The sequence below is a fragment of the Tenrec ecaudatus genome, chromosome 3 (genome assembly GCF_050624435.1).
Source record: "Tenrec ecaudatus isolate mTenEca1 chromosome 3, mTenEca1.hap1, whole genome shotgun sequence".
NCBI classification, from domain to species: domain Eukaryota; kingdom Metazoa; phylum Chordata; class Mammalia; order Afrosoricida; family Tenrecidae; genus Tenrec; species Tenrec ecaudatus.
In genome coordinates this window covers 80037804-80057548 of record NC_134532.1, presented here as the reverse complement: position 1 = coordinate 80057548, position 19745 = coordinate 80037804, and the positions used below count along the sequence as shown (strand labels likewise).

At 44.8% G+C, this 19745-nt stretch overlaps 1 long non-coding RNA gene and 1 pseudogene across 1 annotated transcript; one reads left to right on the top strand and one right to left on the bottom strand.

Moving 5' to 3' along the window:
• Positions 1 to 378: 378 nt before the first annotated feature.
• LOC142443448 (uncharacterized) lies at positions 379 to 18067 on the bottom strand. The gene is made up of 3 exons (XR_012783518.1): positions 18011 to 18067; positions 2093 to 2206; positions 379 to 706 (listed from the first exon to the last, which is right to left on the bottom strand). It is a non-coding gene; the product is annotated as an uncharacterized LOC142443448 (long non-coding RNA).
• Positions 12006 to 14065, top strand: LOC142442638 (NAD kinase pseudogene; annotated as a pseudogene).
• Positions 18068 to 19745: the final 1678 nt, after the last annotated feature.

The following is a 19745-nucleotide window of genomic DNA, read 5'->3' as shown; positions in this document are numbered from 1 at the left end:
TCTTCACTCATGGATGTCCTTTAGGAGGGCAGAACACAATGTTTGTTTAAGACAGGCTTTATTCCGTATAAGCCCTCCATTCACAAAATGATTTCGTGAGACTGTAGTATATGATATCTTATATTTGTGAGTGTCCTACAAATGGCATGTGGTAAGCAGGATCACGACAGTGCTCCACTGCTTATTTTCCTATCTTCCCCCTAGGCCTGAACTTGACTTTGAGCAATTGATTCAACTTAAGTAGTGACAAGTCAAGAATCTTGGGTAGGTTCTAATCTGCATTCATATGCAAATGCAATTTCGCTCATCCTGCTGATCCAAGGTGTGGCACTAAGCTGAGAATCTTTTGAGTCGTTTTTTTATTGTGAGCCAATTCAGAAAAGAGAAATGAAAAGGTCCACATTCAGAGGCATGCCACCCACCTTAACTCTTATACTCTATGAGACAGTCCATAGCTAATTCCCCGGCAACATTGTGAGCAGTGCTGGGAAACCTTCCTGGAAGGGTGATTAGCAAACATCTGTAACCATTGCTGAGAGGACAGCCCAGTTACTGGAGTCAGTGCGTTCATCTTTCCGCTTCTCAGCCAGCAGGGTGCCAGTGATGTGCCCGTCTGATTTCTCCCTTAGCATCCCATCTTGGAAAATAAAAATCGTCCAAGTTCCTGTAGAATCCAGGTGGCTTGTGAATGGACTGTGCATGGCTTCTGTGGAACACAGGAAAAGGCGTAGTTGGGGAGAGAGATTTCCACAGCTTTGGAAAGTGAAAGAGATTTGAAATTGGAGAGTATATGATCAACGAATAAGAAAAGTATGATGTGGTATGTATGCTATTTTTTTTTCTGGTGTCATATTATTCAGGCACAGGACAAGATTGTCAGTGTTGTTTTAGTTAGGAGCATTCCATTTGTTTATTGCAAAATATCAAAATCTTTTCAAATTTCTTTCCAATGAGAACCTCTCTGGAATTCACAATAACTATCATATAATTATTAACACTTGCAGTATGCAGATGGCATACCCTGGCTTGCTGAAAGTGAAGAGGCCTTGAGCATTTGCTGATAAAGAACAAGGATTGTAGCTTTCCATATGGATTACAACTCACTGTAAGAAAGATCAAAATCCTTACAACTGGCCCAGAGGGTGACATCATGATGAAATGAGAAAAAGGTTGAAGTTGTCCAGGGTTTTGCTTGGTTTGGATCCACAATCAATACTCAAGGAAGCAGCAGTTCAGAAACCAAAAGACATTGCATTAGGTAAGTCTGCTGCCCAAGACCACTTTAGAGTATTGAAATACAAGGATGTGGCTACCTTGAGGACTAAGGCGTGCCTGCCCCAAGCCATGATATGCTCCATTATATTTTATGCATGTGAAAGTGGGATATTGAATAAAGAAGACTCTAGAAGAATTGATGCATTTAAATTTTGGTACCAGAGAGGAATTTTGGAAGTTCTATAACTGCTAAAAGGACAAACAACTATATAGGAAGAAGTGAGGTCATAGAGCTCCTTAGAGGCAAGGATGGCAAGACTTTGTCTTACATGCCTTGAACATATTGTCTGGAGAGACTACTTTCTGGAGAAGGACATCATGTGTGATAAAGTGGAGGGGTGGTGACAGAGAGAAAGGCTCTCAGTGAGTTTGTTGGGCACAGTGGCTGTTTTAATGGACTCAGGCATAGGAACAATTGTGAGCATGGTGCTGGACCAGGCAGTGTTTCATTCTGTTGTGCATAGGGCCACTATGTGTCAGAGTCAACGAGATGGCATCTAACAATAACAATAATCAACCTCTTAAAATTATTGACATTTTAAGCCACCAACGATGAGTGGCAACCACAACAAAAAAATTATAGCCTCATTGTAAAAAAATTAGGAGGTATAAAGTGCAAACAATTAAGCATATGTTAATAATTTCTTTTGTAATAATGAATACTAAACAAGTCTCCAGGAGTTGGAGATTGAAGATGTCCCAAATATCCAACTTTTTCAAGATGGTTTTCTGGTCCATTCCTCCCCCAGTCCTCTCTTGACCATAATTTTTCAGTTTGTTGGTTCTAAAATCCATGCACGGTCCCATAGAGACTCACAAAAGTTTGAGGAAATATCTCTGGTGGTGGTTGGTGCTGTTCAGTCCAAACTCTGAAGGTCATGCAGGGTTTAATCTGATGCTGGGTCCAGAGGATGATCTTCATTCCTGGATCCTGTCAGTGATGAGATCATTTTAGTATAATCATGCTCAGAATTGCTTGCAGGTGAATCCTATCAGTATCTTCTCCCACCTTCTTCCTAGACCCATGAAGCCAAAGGTCCTTTGGGGGAGCATTGCATTGAGCAGTAATGGTGTAAGCAAGTTAACATAGAATCCTCACTCAAATATAACAATCTCTTCTCCGCTCCTGCACTGCATCTTATTTCTGCACCTATGACCTAGAGCTTTTGGTAGTTTGTTTCCAACGGGCATTAGCCTTATACTAATCATAATCAGCTAGACTTTGTCCTGGGCCCTTCAGAAGCAGCGTTTTCTCAAGATGGCCATTAAATGAAAGTAAGGCCTGATTCAAACCTTCTCTTAACTCAGGTCTTAATCTCATCCTATCCCTTAGCAGATAATGACTTCTAAAGTTGGATTATAGCCACAAGTTTATGAAATCCCAAATTGTCATATATCACTTAAGGGACTATAGTTGGAAGGGTCATATTAATTGAGTGTAACTCAATAGACATTGCCCATTTTCTCATCACCTAGAGCCTATTACTGTTAACACTTTTGCAGTTCTACCGTAACAATTTTCAATTTGCTTGAATCTGATAGATAATTTTACATAAGGAAAATCCATGGTCATTTAAAATGTGCATAATGTGCAAAATGTTATTATAAAATATAGTTCTAATAGTTCTATAACACCCCATTAGAGGAAAGTAAAAATAATCTATGAGGATATGCTTAGTGTTGAAGTGTAGGAATAAATTGAGCTATTTTAAGAATTTTGTGCATTTATGGTTATTTCTTAGAAGTGGACTTACTGGGTTAAATATTTAAAGATTTATAATGCACACATTTTGAGAAATTATATTTTAGCTTAAATTCCTCTTTATCACCCAAAATAGTGCCCTGTGCTCTTTATTCTCAGTAAACTTGTCTAGTCTCATTAAATTAATACAATACCTTTTTTTTCTCTTTTTATTTAAGACAGTATCTTGATGTATTTTATATTAAATATTACATTAAGGTTATTGTGAATTAAGAGAAAGTGTACAGAGCATATCATCAGATTTATATTCAACAATTCATGCTTATTTAGATTCTTCTTATTCATTGCAAATGCCTTACTGTATCATCTCTTACTCTACTACTTCCTCCCTATGTTTTCTGTTTTCTTTGTTTTCTCTATCTTAACCCTTTTAATCTTTGTCCTTAAGTAAATTATACTTTTATATCAAATAGTTGATTATTCTAATGTGTGCTTACCTCACTATGGCTATTGTTCCCCTTATTATTGTTGTTAGGTGCCTGGGAGACCTGATGTTTAACAAAATACTGTCGAGTTTTGCACCACACACACAATTACTTTTTCTTGAGCCCATTGGTGCAGCTACTGTGTCAATCTGTCTTGTAAAGTATCTTCCTCTTTTAGACCATCCTCCCTTCATTGATCTACCTATTGTTTGCCTGAAAATTGAGGCACAATAGGAATGAGTTCAATTTAAAACCCAAAGAGCAACTAACTTCCAGAGTCTTCCACCAGTCCTACTGAACGAGTAAACCTATACCCTTGGGGGTTTTCGTTTTACTCCTGCCCTCTACTCAGAACTTTCTAAAGAGATCCTTTTCAGAGCAATGGGTAGCGGTAGTTGGGCACCATCTAATTTTTATGGTCTCAGGTCTTGGAAATTGATGTTTGTGTGATCTATTAGTTAATTGTATTCATTGTATTGACTTGTCCTTTGTTTTTTGTCACTCTTCTTTCCTCTAGACAAGGTGAGGCTCCTAGGTCCAGATTAGCTAGCCATTAAGGAGCCTTGAAGAACTTATCAAAGTACAACGCAGAACATTAACTTTGTAGACACTCGTATGTGAATCAATTTTAGTGTCCTTTAAGGATATAGTTGTGAGCCCCTGATCCAGTGAGTAATTCCCTCAATATGTTTGATTGTGTCAATAAATTTTCACGATATTGCCTTTTGTATGCTTCACCATGTCAATGGATAGATTCACAGCACAATTAAATCCTTTTGAACAAATAGTTTCTCTCAAATGTGTGTGTCCAAGATTTCTGTCGGAGTGGGGAAGCTGATGAGCCAGAGGCACCAGAGACTGGCACAGAGGTTCAGAACAGCAAGCAGAAGCCAAAGCTGCACTTGGATTAGTTGCACAGAACCAGAGAAGGATGTAGTTGCCAGCTGAAGGGAGCTGCCATGGACCAATGACTGCAGATATAATATGATCTAATATATATCACATATCAAATTACCTAATAGTCAACCAGTCTCTCCTATTCTCTATCTCTTTTTTAATTTTATAAATCATTTTATTTGGGGCTCGTACTGTTCTTATCACAATCCATCCATCCACCCATTGTGTCAAGCACATTTGTACATATGTTGCCATCATCATTCTCACATTTTCTTTCTACTTGAACACTTGATATCAGCTCCTCATTCTCTCCTCCCCACTCTCCATCCCTCATGAACCCTTGATAATTTATAATTCTCCCCCAATCCCATGTCGTACCCCATGTCTTACTGTCCAACTGCTGTCTCCCTTCACCTACTTTTCTGTTGTCCATCTCCTTAGGAAGGGGTTTATGCTAGTCTAGGCAGACTAGAAAAACAAATTCATAAGCACACATATGTGTATAAGAAAGAGGGTTATATACAAAAGCAGTTGAATATTGAGTAAACATCCCAGCTCAGTCCAGATCAAGTCCATAATTCCAATATTTGCCCATATGTCCCATGCCAATCAGTAAAGTCCTCTTCAGACTCATGAAACACATGCAATGATTCCTAATGCAGGAGGATCACAGGCCAGTGGGTTGGATGCGTTGTGGATCCAGTGGCATTGTAATCATCTCAACACTGTCAGGGGTCTCCGTGTGGCTCCTGCAGTTCCCAGGCCACGGGGTCTATCAGCGTGGTGTCATATGTCTTATCAATAGAGCGCCTCTCAGAGAGTGATCAGAGAATGTGTCTCCCGCCTCCAAAGAGGAGACACTGGAGTTCCCAGAATCCTCAGAAAAAGGTCACCCCACACAGAGGCCTCACTGTCTATGATCTGATTGTTGACAGACTAGACTCCACCCCTTCACTCTTAATCCTGTCAAGTCCCAAATTGACCCTAGATTATGTAACTACCACAGGGTAATATGTAGATCATTGTGATCAGTTTACCCTTTCTCCCTCCACCTTCACCTTACCTTCCTGGTATCCTATTCACTTTCATTTTAGATTTGATCTTAATATCTTATAAAATGATTATAAAGGACCAACATATTTTTAAAAGACTATAGTTATATTTTGTATACCTATTTATGTATAATAATTATGAAAATGTCTATTACTTCTCATTCCATTTTATTTGGAGGGCTTAAAATAATATATTTAATGCATATTTATTCTCTGTTAACATTCAGGGACATGCAACCGAACTGAGCCTGAAAACAAACTCATGGCTGGCTTGATTCTGAGTCTCGATGGCTGGCTCATTGAGACTCTGTAGGACAGAGTAGAATGGTCTCTGTGGTTTCTGAGACTGTAAATCTTTGGGAGATAGAAAGCCATATCTTTCTCCTGTGGAGGCTCTGCTTGTGAAGTGTGGACTGTGGCGAGCATCTCAGTAAGTACCTCACTTTGCCCCTTGGGCTCCTAAGCCCAGTCTTAGAGGGCTAAAGTCAATCTCTTACCACAGTTTCCTTCTGAATCCTCTCGGGGAAATATGATTCTTTACCCTTCTACCTTCTGATGGTTGTCAGTACTTCTTGGCTTGTGGCCACATCATTGAAATGTTTACTTCATCTCAGATTCCCTTTTACTTCTGTAATCAAATCTCTCTGTGTCTCCATTTGTAAGAACAAATGATAGTATTTAAGGCTCACATAGATAATCCAGGATAATTCTACTGTTTTAAGATTCTCAATATAATCATAATTACAAAACCCACTTTGCTATGAAAGGTGACCCACACTGGTTCCAGAGCTTAGGACTGAATAGCCCCCCCCCCCCGCCTGCTCACCCCCTTCCCACCCCTGAATAATTCTCAATTGGAATGAAGCCAAGGAAGCAGGAGCCACAGCTTGATAACTTTGATGTGGAATAAAAAATGTGAATCAGGGGCTAAAGGATTGGTAGCAAGTATGTTCAGGTCTAAGATGGTATTGGGTATAGATATAGATAGATAGAGATAGATATATAGATAGATTGAGGTAAAGAATAATGAGAAGTTCATATTTTACTCTGAAATGACATTTCTATAGGTTGGCTTGGCAGATGAAAGGAATGTCAAAGAGAGAACACGGAGTAATTTCTAATGTTCAGATTAATGTGTAGCAGTTTGTATGAGATGAAGAGATTAGACTAGGGACTCTTCATACTAGGGTGATGCAGTAGCAAACATACTAGTATTTACTAGGTAATTGAAATAAATGACTTTTAAGTGTTCTTAACATAGGTATATTAACTCTATAACAAGGGCCAGCAAATTATTTTTGAAGATACAGATACTAAAGACGTTAAGCTTTGCATGGATATGATATCACATACAAGTATTCAACCTTATCCATGTAGCAGCAACATGGACATGGCTATGTTCCGATAAGAATTTACTTAGAAAAGCATATGAAAGGCTAGTTTTATGGAGGGGACGGTAGCTTACCCACCTCTCTTCTATAACAATAGAATTTTAGACAAATACTACCTACCCCGTCACTACCATGATGTGGATTCTCACTCACAATGAGCCTACCAGATAGAGTAAAACTGCCCCAGTCTGTAAGATAATGTAGAGACCAATTCTTAGCTCACAAATAGAATGGGTTTGAGAGGGTACATCTTCAGGAGAAAACTTACATACAAAAGGTACAGCCAATGTTAGGATGCGGGGTCCCTACAGCACAGATAGTCCAGGGACCAGAGCTTTATTATGGGCAAACCTCTATAGTCTTTAGGTCACGCTGCCTGCATGCTCATGTCAGGATCACACAAAGGTCAATTTACCATTCTTCAGGCGCCCAAAAAAGCAGGAACACTTTGGTAGAATTATACACAGGGGGGAGGGAAGGACATGACTAGGAACATGAAATAACTGATAGGTTTGCAGGTGGCTGCGCTTTCTGCAGTCTCAGCCAGGGAACAAGGGGCAACATGTCCATGTATCTCAGGCAGAGAGAGAGACATGCCAGCCACTGCTGCATAAGCTCCCATGGCAAAGTTATAAGCTTTCTCCCATGGGCGATGAACCGTGGAAAGTGGTGGCCTCTGGAGTCACAGATTTTCCCCACACACGCTTGTTTCCAAAACTAACTCTTTACTGGAGCAGAATACTCCTGTGGAGCGGCTTGTGGTTTCAAACCGCTGACATTATGGTTAACAACCCAAGTAACCTGTCGTGCCACCAGGGCTCCACTGTCAGCCTACACAACTCAATTGTCAGGCTAAATTTTAATCATGATGCTCCTATGACTTGCAATATTAATAAAAGCCATTTCTTGTGAAAAGAGTATAATGTCCTAGGTTTCATATGTTCCCTGAATCATTTTACTGAATTCCAAAACAACTCATCAATGCTGAAGTAATTAGTGTAACTTGTGAGAGCCAGAATCAATCTGACTGCCTTATTTTCCTAGGTCTCAGAAATCACCTGCTTTTGAGTGCAAACAAAAAAAAAAAAAAGAGAGAGAGAGAGCAGTCTAACCATTTTTCCTAATATTTACTATAGGGGAAAATAGTTAAGTTTTCCTTCCTTGCCAGACTTCAGCCTTACAGGTGCTAGTCTTCTCAAACTTTACTCTATTGTGTCCCTGTTAGAAATGGAGGATGGGAGACATAGTAGGATTTGACAACATGTCTAAAAATGCAAGAGACAGAGCAGGCCCTAAATCCAGATCCTTTGTATTAGGAATTGTAGTAATCATGACTATGGCACCATGACTAAATACATTTTTTAAAAGTTTTCTTTCAGTCAATTCCGACTCAGGGCGATCCCGTATATATTAGAAGTGTGCAAAATGGGGTTTTGCTCAGTTTGCTATTTTGTTTTTAAATAAACATTTCTATTTAACCATTACTCTCTGCCATTGAGTCGATTCTGAATCACGGCTACCGTACAGGGCAGGGTCGCACTGCCGTGGGTCTCCCAGATTGTAACTCTTTCTTTACATGTGGTTTTTGACTGGAGACCTTGAAGATGGCAGCCCAATGAGCAACTGCTATGCTACCAGTGCTCTGTTTTAAGAGTTTGAGTTCGGTTCCACCTTTATGTCCCACGCTATTCAGGACTTTATAATGTGTACCCTTTTGGAGCAAGACACCATCTAGTCCTGGTTTCATTGTCATGTAGATTGATATCCTTTCATGCAGGGGACTCATTGTCTCCAGGTGTCTTGATTTCCTTTCTTTCCTCTTTGTACATTCCAAGTTTCAGTTTTTGAAGCTGTTTCTTTTTACGTTTAGTTGTAACCCGTCAGGAGATGAAGATCTGTGTATTAGTCTGGGTACTTTAGAGAAACAAATCCACAGAAACTCATGTATATGAGAGAGTTTTATATAAAGGTTAAGTGCGCATCAAGAAAGCATCCCAACCCAGTGCTGCCCAAGCCCACAAGTCCAACATTAACCCATTAAGCCATATGTCCAACACCAATCTACAAAATCCTCCTAAACACACACATCTCACAAAACACACGCAATGATGCCGACTGCAGGAGTGAACGTGTAAACATTTCAGCGCCGGCAGGGCTCTCCACACGGCTGCTCTAGCCTCAGGGCTGCATCAGGGTAGGTCCATGTGACTTCTCCTCAGGGATGTCTTGCAGGAAGTGAACCTTGCAAGTAGAAGCAGGGACCTGGCTAAGGCAGCTGCACCCTGGTTCGATCATCAGAAGCAAGAGACCCGAGAACTGGAAGGGCAAGGCTCACTGAATCATTTATCCCTCCTCCCTTCAATTAACCCCACATGTGTTTATTGGCCAGGTTGGCACAATAGACTAACTCAATCTGGAAGTCTCCACTCGCACATGCCTTACTCTACTCAGGTTGTTATGATTGACTCTCCTGAGGAGGCAGTTCCTCTTCCTTCCATTTCCGGTGCCTTCCAGCTCAAGGCACTGGAATGGGTTCTCTGACAGCATCTCCGGCAATGTTTTGGAAATTCATCAGGCCTTCAGGATCTGACAATGCTTCAATGCTGTGCATAAGGTTTTCAGCCACGACTTTCTTAGACGTGCGCAGTCAGGTCCTTCTTTATACTATGTCCTTAGCTGAAACCTGTTCACGTTGAGTAACCCAGCTGGCATTGGGGATACCAGTGATGTAGTTTCCAGCATCATTGCAACACACAGGCCACCACCGACAAGAGGTGGGTGGGGGAGAAATCCTCTAGATGGGGAAAGATCAATGTGTAAATGGCCATCCAAAACTTTTTGAGATCCCACTTGATACTCAAGTATGATGGAGCACTTTGTCCTTGTGCACTACGTTATGACAATTGACCTTAGTGTCCACTGAGACTCAGATTCCTGTGTCCAGCCAAGGAACTCATTCACTCAAAGTGTTTGGTTATGTCTGAGAAGTTTCTATAACTTGAGCCCCTTATATGCTCCATTATATAAATATTCCAGAATATATTAATTTTCATTTTAAATTTTATCTTATAAAATGATGTTAAAGGGCCAGTATAAAAAGAAGATAGCTGTATTTCCAATATATATAAAATATTATGTATATATACTTAGCAGAAAGAATGCTTAACAGTAAAATAAACATAACCATAGTTAAAAGAAATTATCTCACTTGTTAATTCCATGCATCATGGTTTAGGTTTGCCTTTAATCTGAAATATTCTTGAAATATTTTCTTACAGGTTAATATTATTGCAAAAATGCATTTTATGCCTATTAATTTTATTAGCATAATAGTCTAAAAGGTCATTTTTTTCAATTCTCAGGAAGAAAATAAAAAGAAATACAATAACATGACACAGTTTTATTTATTAAAAAGGAATGTTTCAAATTAATTTGTAGGACTATAAAGCAAATTAGCCTAAACTAATTCTACTTAGAGTAAATCCTTGAATAACACAGATTTGAGCTGTGTGAATCATCTTTTATGCAAATTTTAAAAAATGTATATGTAAAGCCAGGTGATGCTGATCATTTCAAAGTGAGCTGTTCTTCTCTGCACTAAATATAAAAGTAAAAATTGATCTTCGGTCGTTCTTGCATATTTTTCATCATATTTAGTGTGTTACTTTGGGTAGACTAGAGAAACAAATTCAGGAAGACTCATATGTGCCAAATTCAGGAAGACTCATAAGGAAGAGGTTTATTTAAAAGAGAAATTGAATATTGAGAAAATATCCCAGCCCAATCCAGATCAAGTCCATAAATCCAATATTAGCCCATATATCCAATACCAATCTATAAAGTCCTCTTCAGACTCAAACACATGCAACGATTCCTAGTGCAGGAGTTTCATAGGCCAGTGAGTTAGCAGTGTTGTGGATCCAGTGGCATTATAAACATCTCAGCACAAGCAGGGGTCTCGACATGACTTCTCTAGCTCCAGAGGCTGCATCTGGGTAGGTCCATGTGGTTTCTCTTCAGGGGATGTCTCACAGGGAGTCAGTTTTATCAGTAGAGGGTCTCCAAGGGTTGAGAGAGAGAGGTGCCTTCTGCCTCCAAGGGGGACAACCAGATTTCCCACAATACTCAGGAGAGGGGCATGCCCCAACAGAGGCCTCATTGGCTATGATTCAATTGACAGACTAGACTCCAGCCCTACATTCTTATCCTCAAATTGACATCAGAGTATGCAGCAACCACATTTAATGTAATACTAATCTGAAATAACACACGGGAACCATATGAAGTGCCACGAGTGATTTTAGAAGTGCTTTCAAGAAGCAGAGGGAAGTCATGGTGCTACCAGACAATGTTAAATTGCTTGATGTGTAACATAAATGGAGGTCTGCATCCAGAGTTATTCATCATTTCGAGTGAAGTTAACCCATCAGTGGGACCATTACTTAAAAAATAGAAGTCGGAGTGCAGTGTAGCAGCAACGAAACATGCAATTTTCCTCTGGTCCTTGAATGCTTCCTCTCCCCCCCCCCCACTATTATGATTCCAATTCTACCTTGCATATCCGGCTGGACAGGAAGATATACACTGGCATGGATAGGAACTGGAAATACAGGGAATCCAGGACAGATGAGCCCCTCAGGCACAGTGATGAGAGTGGCGATATCGGGAAGGTGGAGGGAGGATGAGGGAGAAAGGGGGAACAGATGACAAGGTCTACATGGAACTGCCTCCCTGGAGGAGGACAGACAGCAGAGAACTGGGTAAGGGAGACTTCAAATGGTGTAAGATATGAGAAAATAATAATTATTTATAAATTATAAAGGTTCAGGGGGAGGGGGAGTGGGGAGGGTGGGGAAAAGTGAGGAGCTGATGCCAGGGGCTCAAGTAGAAAGCAGGTGTTTTGGGAATGATGATGGCAACATATGTACGAATGTGCTTGACACAAATGATGTATGTACAGATTATAAAATGAGTTGTATGGGCCCCTAATAAAATGATTTAAAATATAGAAGAAGAAAGAAAAATTGAAGTGTCATCACTTTGGCTACAACAGTAGATTAAAACACCATGCATATTTTGTGAAATAACTTTTTAATCTCATATGAAAATGCAGCATAATGTGAGCAAAGTACATGGTATATATAGCATACAAAATATGTGTTAGGCTCGGGTCCCGGCGCTGTCCGGCGGCCACAGGGCGGGCGGCCATGGAGGGCCGGGCGGCCGCAGCGCCGGGAGCCGGCTAGCGACTGCGAGCGGCGGCGGAGGGGCTCTGGGGCCCGCCAATTCGGCCGGGCATGTAGGCGCCCCCGCGGGCGACCGCGGCGGAAGCGAACGGTACCGGCGGGTCTCTGCCCCTCGACAGCCCCGCCCACCAGCTGTGGCCATGGAGCAGAAGAACAGCCTGAGCCGGGAGCTGAGCCCGGACCTGACCGCGTACCGCTGCACAGCCTGCCACGGGGATGAGGACTGGAGCCACAGCCACCCCATCCGGGGGGCCGGGCCAAGTCCCACAGCCTGTCTGCCTCCCCCGCCTTGGGGAGCACCAAGGAGTTCAGGAGGACCCGCTCCCTGCATGGGCCATGCCCAGTGACCACCTTTGGACCAAAGGCATGTGTGCTGCAGAACCCTCAGACCATCATGCACATCCAGGACCCGGCGAGCCAGAGGCTGACATGGAACAAGGCCCCGAAGAGTGTCCTGGTCATCAAGAAGATCCGAGACGACAGGCTGCTGCAGCCCTTCAAGGAGCTGTGTGTGCACCTCGTGGAGGAGAACAACATGATCGTGTACGTGGAGAAGAAGGTGCTGGAAGACCCCGCAATCGCGAGGGACGAGAATTTCGGAGCGGTGAAGAAGAAGTTCTGCACTTTCTGAGAAGATTACGATGACATTTCCAATCAGATCGACTTCATCATTTGCCTGCGGGGAGATGGGACCCTGCTGTACGCCTCCTCCCTCTTCCAGGGCAGCGTGCCTCCTGTCATGGCCTTCCACCTCGGCTCTCTGGGCTTCCTGACGCCCTTCAACTTTGAGAACTTCCAGTCCCAGGTTACCCAGGTGATAGAGGGGAATGCAGCCATCGTGCTCCGGAGTCGGCTCAAGGTCCGAGTGGTGAAGGAGCTCAGGGGCCAGAAGCCGGCTGCTTCCAACGGAGTCGGAGAGAATGGCTCGCTGGCCCCCGACACTGAGCTTGGGAAGCAGGTCATGCAGTACCAGGTCCTAAATGAGGTGGTGATTGACAGAGGCCCTTCCTCCTACCTCTCCAACGTGGACGTCTACCTGGATGGACACCTCATCACCACAGTCCAGGGTGATGGAGTGATCGTGTCCACCCCGACCGGAAGCACAGCGTACGCGGCCGCAGCTGGGGCCTCTATGATCCATCCCAACGTGCCAGGCATCATGATCACTCCCATCTGCCCGCACTCGCTGTCCTTCCGGCCCATTGTGGTCCCCGCCGGAGTGGAGCTCAAGATCACACTGTCTCCAGAAGCCAGGAACACTGCATGGGTTTCCTTTGATGGCCGGAAAAGACAGGAGATCCGCCACGGAGACAGCATCATCATCGCCACCTCCTGCTACCCGCTGCCCTCCATCTGCGTCCAGGACCCTGTGAGCGACTGGTTCGAGAGCCTGGCCCAGTGCCTGCACTGGAACGTGCGCAAGAAGCAGACCCACTTCACGGAGGAGGAGGAGGAGGAGGAGGAGGAGGAGGAGCAGGGCCAGAGCTAGGCCGAGAAGACTCTCCCAGCACCCGAGGCTTCCTCTCCTGCATCCTGTCTGCCCCAGCACAGCCGTCTGTGTGTGTGGGGGGGGGGGGGGGAGAGGGGGTGCTGTTCTGGAATATCGCCACCTTCCCCTGTCCTTCTCACCTGTGGCCAAAGGAAGGCTCCGAACCTGCCTGTTGTCAACCGGGCCACCTATGCTGACCACAAAGTTGACTTGATTTTTTTCCACTTCAAACAAGCAGGGCAAAGCATGGTGGGGGCTCAGTAGCTCTCCCCCCCCCCACACACACAACCGGGGGTCTAACCAGGGCACACCTCCCCCAGACTGGGCTACAGGAAGCTCCAGTTCAAGAAGTGTCCCTAAATCAGTTTATTGAAATTCAGAGAGTCGGGTCAAGTCAACTGCCCTTGATGTTGAAATGAATGTCTCCCAGCCAAATGTCTTCCTTTAGCCACACCGCTTCCCCTTTCTCGCCCCCACACCGGGCAGCCCCAAGAAAGCCCCTTGGTACTTGGCTGCTGGACCTTTGTGGTGGGCCAGCGGGGCTGGTGGGGCCGCTCATCTTGCTCCAGTTTCTGGACATGGTTGGGAGGCTCCCTCCTCCCAGCTCAGGGCCACATCCACCAGCCTCACGGCTGTCTCTGTCCCCAAGAGATGTTCCTGTCTGCCCTCTCCCCATTTCAGGCTGGTGACTGTGGGCCCAGCCAGCCTTGCTCAGGCCATGGGCTGGAGCGGGGGGCAGGGCAGAGTCCCACACACATTCCTACGCACAGGCCTGCGCCTTCCGCTCTGGGAGATATTTTAACCCTGTACATATATACTTTTTTAGAGATTCTTTTAAAATTTCTGAAGTGCTTAAGTACATATTTTATTGTACACACTTTTGTGAAAATTTAAAAGGGAGGGGCCTTGTCCTGCTGGAAAGCACAGCCAGGTGCCCTGTTTACATTGTCTGTGCGTGCAGCCCACAGGGACCATTTCCTCTGGAGGCGCGTGGCTGTGGCAAGCGTGGTGGGACTGGGCGGAGGCGGGCTGACTTGGCTGGCCTGGTGGCCAGGTTGAGCAGATCCCCTGTGAGGAGGTGCAGAGCCTGCTGCCCGCAGAGACCATTCCAGTAGTTAGTCACTGCCCTCAGCCATGAGGGCGTGGGCGGCCTCCTGCTCAGGTGGGGGGCAAGGATGGGAGGGAGGTAGTGTGCGCACAAGTGCCCAGTGGCCCCACTCGCTCGCCAGGCATTCTGTGCAGCCACCCTGACTTCCGGGAGGGTTGCTCAGGAGTCGGCCAACAGGAAGGGCTAGGAGGCCTGGGAGGCCACCATCCTGCCCCTCAGGCAGAGGCCAGCCATGTTCCATGTGCAGTGGGGGCAGAATGTGTCCAGACACCAGGGCAGGGCCTCTGGGTGTTTGGCCTGTGGACACCCCCCCATCTGCCCACACCCCCTTGCAGCCCCCAGCTCTGAGGCGTTACTCCGACCAGAAGAGGTGGGGGCATCCCAGGACCTCCCAGCCTTTAGGTCCAGGAGACAGTGGGGCTTGGAGTTCTGATCACTCAGACATACGGAACAATTGTTAACCAAGGCGCAAAGCAACACGATAATGGAATGATCTAGAACACATTGGATTTTTGAAGTGGATTCTTAATATTTCATATTGTTAATATCTTGAAAATTTATTAAATGTTGAAAGCCTTATTGCAATATTTTCAGATACTTTCATTAAACATACTTGTTAAAAAAATATGTGTTAGTTAACTTTACGTTATTGGTAAGACCCTTGTTGAATAGCAGGTGAATTTCTGGAAAGTAAAAAATTTATTCCTAGAATTTCGCATGCAGGTGGGGTGGGATCAAGGCCTCTAATTCTGACGTCCTTCATGAGTTAACTGTGTAACTCTGCCATTTGTAAGCAAATATTACATTATTGCCAATCACACTGGTGATGGATTTTCATGAACACATTCACATTTTCTTATTCAGGCTTTCTGACGATTAGTGTTTCTCGAGAATAGAAGTCTTTCCTTAAAATAAGAGTGGATCTGATTCAACCTATGTCAAGCAACTAGGTTAACTATACATGTATATGCAATTGGCTGTACAAAATTCAATCTTACTATATTATAAAATTAAGCATGTTAAAGTAGCCTAAAACACAGACTGTTGCCTACAGTGAACTTATTAGAAGCTCACTGCCAGACCTGAACTAGAGACTGTAGAAGACAACTGACTGGACAATATTATTGTGCCTCGTCCCTAGTGGTAAAATGTTGTTTAAAGGCACCAACTCAACTCATTGCTAGAGAGTTGGCTGTGACGCATAGCACTCTATAGGACAGAGCAGAACTGCCCCTGTGGGTGTCCATGATTTTAACTCTTCACTGAAGTAGAAAGCGTCATCTTTTGCTGGTGGGGCCAAACGGCTGATCTTGCACTTGGCAGCCCAACTTACAAGCCACTATGCCACAAGGCAGCAAAGGTATACTTAATTATCATTTGTTCTACCCGTACATTCTAGAAAAGAAATTAATTGACAGAGATACAAATACATAAAGTTTAAAGTTTCATCTGAAATTTTAGGAAAAATACAAGCATCAATGGAACCACATTCCGTTTCTCTTCTCCACTTATCACCTCCTCCATTATATGTTTTGGATTAATGTACATAAAATTGACCAGTCCAAACTCCTTACTGTACTAAAATCTAGCTAGATCTATTTATCTATTTATCTATTTATTTATTTATCTATTTATTTATTTATTTATTTATTTATTTATTTATTTATTTATTTATTTGTCCTCCTGAGGCTGTTCCCGGTTCTTTGCCTGTGAGAGACCTGCGGCTGCCCCTGAGCAGGACCCAGGGCTAGGCGGCTGTCAGGATCTTTGCCTGCCTAGCCAGGTTTCAAGGTGCAGCTCATACTCTCTTGGGTCAAGGCACAGAATCCCCCCAACTAGCTAGGACTCTTCTGAATACTTTCAGCACTGCACACCTGCCCCCTTCTTCTCACCTACAGAGCAGTTTCTGGGGATCAGGGTATGGGTCATCTGCAGCCCTGAATCCCTGATTACTTTGCCCCGCTTTCCCCGTCCCCTGCACAATGTTTGCTCACAGAAGGAACGGAGACTGCTCACTTAGTCAATCCATGAGCAGACTAAATGGACCACTGTCCATCAACCATTCTTAGGAGGGAGAGGGGCACAGACAAGATTGCCATCATTTCATCTTTCCCTACAAAAGCCATGCGGGTATAAAGCTCAGCTTGACTTTTCACAAAGGGGGCCTTGGATGAGGATGGCCACAGAGCAGCCTGACAGGTACACAAGTGAGTTGAGGTCCCGCCCTCAAATGCCACACTTTCTAACAAGTGGGTGCCCTCATGTGCACACAGAAGGAAGTTAAGAAGAGCCTCCTCTGGCTGCTAACTTGTCCAGGGTACAAAGTGCTGTCCCTCTGGGCGGTTCGAAGGGCACAGCTAATTCAGAGCAGACTGACCCAGGAAGGACTGAAAGCTCAGGGTGGTGAAGTACTTACCACGGCCACACTCCAACCCCCAGCTATCAAAGCTTTCACTCAGCCAGGGTGCCTATTCCGAAGGTCCCTCACACCCAACAGCCCACTCGAAGACTGTTCACTGAGGGATCGTTTCCTACCAGGTCATCAGCAGAGCGTCCAGACCCTTACCCTTAACCCTCACATTGTGAACCGTGTTTCTGAACCAGGGTGGTTTCAGAAAGTTGAGTACTTCCTCTCCTGCACCTGGAGGTAACATGCAAAATGAGATGCAGGCCACTTAACGACTGCGTTACACGATCATCCGGAAGACGAACGCCAAACCACAAGAGACCCCGACCTTGCTCGGCTGCCCCCTAAGTCAGGCTCAGCGAGGAACACCCAGGCTGACCTTGCCCTTCTCAGTAAGAACCCATCCTGCCCGCATGCTGGTTCCTCCCTCTGCCATCAGACCTGGGGAATGTTCCGAGCACCCAGCGCCCACATAGAGTTGCCCTACACCTCTGCCGAGAGATGGTGGCGAGGGTTCGAATCTCAGCTCTGCCCTGTTACCAGCTTTGGGGGAGGGGGCACCCAAAGCCGCGCAGCATCTGCTCTGCAAAATGCTGGTAACAACAGCACATCCCCCTGTTTACTGGTTACTGGCTCACCGAGCAGGCCGGCAAAGGCCTGGAACTTTCGGAGAGCTCGGGATACTGAACTAATGTGACGTCTTGCTTATATTTTTAACTGCTGAGGGCAGAGAATCCCCAAGTATACTTGCAGGATGTCGCGGCCTCACGCTGGCCAGCTCTCCCCAAGTTCCCGGGGAGCAGGGCCCCCAAGCCTCCACTCCGGGCTGAGGAGCCAGAGGGCCCTGGCCGAGTCTGAGGCACAGAGCAGCGAAGGCGCGCTCATGAGTACAAGCTCTCCCAGAGCAGTGACTGCATCCTGAGCCGGGCTCCGCCGGCCTCTCTGCCCTGACACTCACCATGGCTGCGGCGGAGGCTCGCCTGGGACGTGGCAGCTCTTGGCGTCTCCTAATGGCTCACTTCCCGTGGGAGCAGGCTGGCCATCCGGTCGCAGCTCAGAGCCTCCTGGCGGTAACCCAGATAGATTTAAGTCTTTATTTCACTCCAAAAGATACATAAACATGAAACAATTACTTTTCTAGTGAGGGCTATAATATCTGAGCAGCTTAATTCAAACTCAGCCTCGGATAGCCCCCTGGGAATTTGCTGGTAAGAAGAACGCTGACCTGGTCATACTCAGGTGACCTGGCCCATTGGAACGCCATGCAGAAAGTGAGGAAGGCCATGGGAGGTCAGCTTCGGCGTCTCCTGTACAGTCAGCCTCCTTCTGAGTCCTCCTCTTTTATATTGATTCTATGTAGGCGTGTTGCCTTCCAGTTATTTAGGAAAACACACATACAGGCTGGTGGGCAGGTTGAGGAGGACAGAGATATAAGGAGGGAGGGAAGGAGGAGAGAGAAAAAGAGAGAGAGAGAGAGAGAGAAGAAAATGTGAGGGTGAGAGAGGAAGGAGAGAGAGGGGCAGAGAGAAGCAGAAAAATAGGAGAGGGGAGTGAGAGGAGGAAGGGGAGAGGAGAGGGAACCCTTTAACACTAGAGAGAATAGCACGAAGCAGGTAAATCTGAAATGCTGGATTTTAAGAGGCAGCAATACTTTTAAAATATATATCTGTAAGAACAACTAATACCATGGATTAGAAGACAGTAAAATGGCTCCATAGTGTTTCCCAGAGGAAACCTTTACAGGAGCATCTATGTCTTGCTGTCTGCAGCAGAGTTGTATAACTAATAGCCCCGCTTGGGCAAAACCAATATTAAAGGATGACAGGAACTCCAATTTCAGTAATCTTAGACCAGGAAATCAGCAGCGTAATATTACAGCAAGATCAATGGCAGGATCAGCATAAACACCGTCTGTCTTGACAAGATTGTGACTAGAAACTGGTACCTGGTTTATTGAACCGTTAATTCCAGAACAAGATTCTATTGTCTCAAACAACAATGTCTAATTTTCCCTTTAGGTATAAGATTCATTGCAATGGCTACACAGAAATCACAGGAAATATTAATGATTATAGGATTTTTAGAGGAAGTTGGCAGGTTGTATGCTAAAGGATACAGGATACAGTTGTTCATCAGGACTTCTTACAAACTTCTTTGAGAACTGCTAGTTAATACCCAAAGGCCATGCCACGCCATTGTAAGCCTGAACCTGAAAACATTCAGCAAAAGCTTCTCAAGTTAGCAAACACAACTCTCTGAATTAAGTGCTCAGGAAGTGCTCAATCCAGTACAATTCAACCTGAAGGCACTCAGCTCCATCTCCCTGGGCAAACCAGTGAAAATCCCACAAGAAGGGCCCACAGGAAGTCAACTCCATAAGCCAACTCCTGCAGGAGACACTCGGCTTCACTTTCTCTGTGGAGTGGGAAGTCCACCACTCTAGTCACGCTCCGGCTCCTGGTTCTCCTGCTGCACCTTTAACACCAGAGCTGTCTCCTAGATCTAGAAGGTTCAATGCACAGGGACCTCGGTCCAGAAGTCATGCACCACTAGTGAATTCCCTCCTGCTGCTGCTTAGAGCTCCTCCTGATAGTGAATCTCTCCTCCTTCTTCTCATGTGAAAACTAGCAGGATGGCATTGCAGTGACTCCTGATCACAGTCACTCACAGGTAAATCCCATCAGTGTGGTTTC